Source organism: Micropterus dolomieu, linkage group LG13 (genome assembly GCF_021292245.1).
Source record: "Micropterus dolomieu isolate WLL.071019.BEF.003 ecotype Adirondacks linkage group LG13, ASM2129224v1, whole genome shotgun sequence".
Lineage (NCBI taxonomy): Eukaryota > Metazoa > Chordata > Actinopteri > Centrarchiformes > Centrarchidae > Micropterus > Micropterus dolomieu.
The window spans coordinates 4898049-4901829 of NC_060162.1; the positions used below are offsets into that span (position 1 = coordinate 4898049).

At 39.5% G+C, this 3781-nt stretch overlaps 1 long non-coding RNA gene across 1 annotated transcript; it reads right to left on the minus strand.

Moving 5' to 3' along the window:
* Positions 1-254: 254 nt before the first annotated feature.
* LOC123982315 lies at positions 255-1615 on the minus strand. The gene is made up of 2 exons (XR_006827939.1): positions 1534-1615; positions 255-684 (listed from the first exon to the last, which is right to left on the minus strand). It is a non-coding gene; the product is annotated as an uncharacterized LOC123982315 (long non-coding RNA).
* Between the last annotated feature and the right edge of the window lie 2166 nt (positions 1616-3781).

The following is a 3781-nucleotide window of genomic DNA, read 5'->3' on the forward strand; positions in this document are numbered from 1 at the left end:
TTACAGACAGTCATCTGCTGGTGAGGTTTATTGTAGGGCGCTCACCCCAAGCTTCGTTCAAAGACATGGAAAGCCTTTTCTCTTCCTGTAATGTGAATGCATTGTGCATGTAAAGCTGATAGGGCTGCAGGGAAAACTAGAGTCATAAAAAACAATGGAAAATCAGGATGACTGAAACACGGGAGAGATTTAGGAAAAAGAAATCATAAATGTCTAATCCAGATTCTAGAAATGAAAATGTTAATCAGCAAAAGTTATACCAGTTCAGCTTTTATTCGATTGTGCAAATCAGTCTTCAAATGTTTAGACATTTTTGTTCGGGGTCCTCTGATTGGTTCATCACTAGCAAGAGATATAAAGTAGCAAACGGTGGGAGAAATATCCCGAAGCATCTGGGTTCTAGTTAGCACTTCTGCAAAGTCAAACTCATCAAGCAAAGCAAGGTTGGAGGGGCACAATCAACACAGTCCAAACAGTAAGTAAACAAGCTAACACTTGTACAAGCAAGACACATGGAAGACTACTCCCACACACACACACACACACACACACACACACACACCTCCGGCCCTCCTTACATCATTATTTCTTTTTACCTCGCCATCTCCATCTCCAGCAGAGTGAGTCCCTGGTCTAGCTCTGAATGTCTGGCACCTTTTGCCCAAATCTGGCTCCAAGTGGGGGCTAAGCCGAGGGGGTAATGCAAAAGAAATGAAGGAAGGAAGGAGGGAGCGAGAAGGCAGGAAGACAACGTGTTAACACCCTTTTCAACACCAGAGCCCCCTCGCACAAACCAAGCAGAGGGAGCCGTCTAATTGTAAGGTGTGTGTGCTCGTGTGTGCATAGATGCATGTGCATAATAGTGTGCTTGTTAAGGCTTTCTCTCTAGATGTTAATATTTCTTTTGCTGCAAGGCAAAGCAGATTTCTTTTGCTGCAAGGCAAAGCAGGTTTAATGCAAGTGTTTCTTTATGGCATAGATACCTTTTACTATATTATAAAGTAGCTTGCTAGTCATCCAGACACAAACACTGCATTTTATATCCTGTGCTATGCTTTTCAGCTGTGTATTTTCCTGCTTAGTGTTGTGCTCTGGATTTTTTTCATCTCATCATCCTAAAATGAGTTTCTTTTCTCTTTGTCTGCCTCCCCCCTTCTTTCTTTGTCTTTGTTTCATTCCCTTCTTTTGTGTCTGCTGGTATGCTTCCCTTTCACCTCTATCCAATATACTCAGACAATCTCTTTATTTCTCATTAGTGCGTTTTGACAGTTAATGAGTGGTATAGTGTGTTGTGTGTGTGTGTGTGTGAGCTCTGTCTGAGAGCGAGAGAGAAAGTGAAGGAGGGAGACAGAAAGAGCGGGGGAGAGAAAGAGATAGCGGATGAGGAGGTGAAATTCATGTTGATAAATCATGTGGTCAGTAGCACAGTCCCATGTTTATCTCCTGCTGTCAGTGGAGTATGGGGCCTGAGATACCGCTCACACATTCAAACGCACACACACATCAACAAGGACGACAGAGGACTGTTGTTACCTGAGATTTCTTGCTTTTACCCCCCCCTTGCCCCCCTTTCCTCCTCCATTAGGGGGGATGTGGAGGCCAGAGATAGAGCAAGCCTCCCCTTCCTTTTTTTTTGCTTTGTCCGACCCCCCTGAATCCCATCAGTCAGCTGTTTGTGCTGATTACTGGTTGACTAATAGACTCTAAAGTCGTCTTTCCCTCTTTCTCCCTTTTGCCTTTATTCTTTCTCTAGTTAAGAACATATTTTTAATCAAATGAAATTCCCTCTATGCACAAACAAGCTAAATTATCATATTTTTCTGTACGGTTTTGCTCCATGTAAGTTTGTAGAAGTGCTTTGCATTTTCTGTGTGCTTTGAAATTCCTGTTTTAAAAAGCCACTCATTTTGAAAAACAATATCACTTTGCATGCTTTTTATGAAAATGTATAAGCTTGTAATTTGAAATTGAATGAAAACATGATGATAGCTGCCGGCTATCACAGGTGTTCAGGATTGTGTTTCTATGATTCTGTTTTATCAAACAAAGGTCATGTTGTTAGAAAATATAATATACTACAATGAGGGAGATGAGATATTTTAGGTGGAAAATTGTACACTGCGTATTCACAGTCAGTGGACAGATACTCGCTGTCTCTCGTAAAATCTCATGGCACCTTTGAAATTCATGACATTCTTTGGCCCCAAAGCACGATTTTCTTGGTGTTCTAATGTAATAGATTAAATTTAAAGGTCCCAGCAGGAAAATGTGTAAATTCCAGTCTAATTCAGATTGACTGACGTCTTTTTGTGAATAATGGATTCAGAGAGTAATACTGTACGTTTTCTGCAGAGGAAAACGATGAAGTAACTGATCCTGATACGGATTTGGTCCTAAACACTGATTATATTTTTAGATGTGCAAAGACGCTGAAACAAGTGGAAGAAAAGTACGAAAAATGTGCGAGAACTAATATTATTTTTGTATGTTCACGTCAATGTCAGTAAAATAAAGTGTGAAACTTTATCACAGGTGCATTGACCACAATTAAAACAACAACTCCTTTTTTAAAAACAAAGTTCATAAAATATGCTTGCTGCCATAGCAACTCAAAATACACTACAGTTATACAGTAAATCATAAATAGTAAAATCATAAAACAACCATAATATAATGTAGTTTGGATGCGTTGCAAATGTCTGCTGTTCCTCTGTACCCATTGTTTTTAATTCTGCTAGGAGTTAAAAAGACAAATGAATGGTGGAATTATCAGACAGTGTGAGAACAGTTCTCTCTGAGTTGTGATATGCTTGTCAAGTTAAATTGAAGTTTATAGTTACACATTAAAAAAAAGGAGTAGCCAGATGATGAACACCAGTGATGGAAAGAAAATATGTGTACTCAAGAACTGCGCTTAAAGCCACACTAATCAATATTTCCGTATTAACAATGATTGATTAGTGATGTGTAATGTTAAAGGAGTTGCTCATAGTGACAAACCGACAGAATGAAAGACAATGCAGTTTCCCTCTTCCCTCTACAAAGTTTGAAATTCATTGTTTTTGTTTCACAGCCCCTAACATCACTGTTTATTCTCATCCTCACTGCTCTCATCAGTGTTGTTTTCAGCACCAAACGGCAAACAGGCAAAGTCAGCAACTAGCTGGTGAACACAGTGGAGCATTTAGCAGCTACAGAGCCAGATATCATCCCCAGGAGTTGGTGGAGAGGGAAACAGAGCTAAAAGGAGACTTCCAGTTGTCAGGTTTTCTAACATGTTTACTGTCATAACTTTATGTGCTAATATGTCAATGTAGTGTTTGCATCTGCCCCAAATGGCCCAAATATAAATAAATAAATCAAATTTAGGACAAGTTTGAGGTATATACATTTTTATTTCCATGCTACTTTTACTATACTACATATATTTGACAGCTTAAGATGTTACTTTACAGATTAGAAATTTACATACAAGGGGCAATCAATCAAATAATCAATAAAATGCAAGAAGAAAATACTTACTTACTATACTAGTACATGTTACTCCATATTCTGTACACAAGTTTCACACATAGATGTGTTTCACCATGTGCTTATTGTTCATGTACCAGCCCCAGCACATTATGCAGAGTGTGAGCATTTACATATGTGTGCGTGATGACACATGCCCGTAAGTGTGTGCTCTCACACTCGTGTTTGACAGCTGGGAGTGTCGCTGTGACATTGTGGCCTCAGTCAAAAGACGTGAGCTGCAGTGTGTGCGTACATAAGTGCGTGCGTG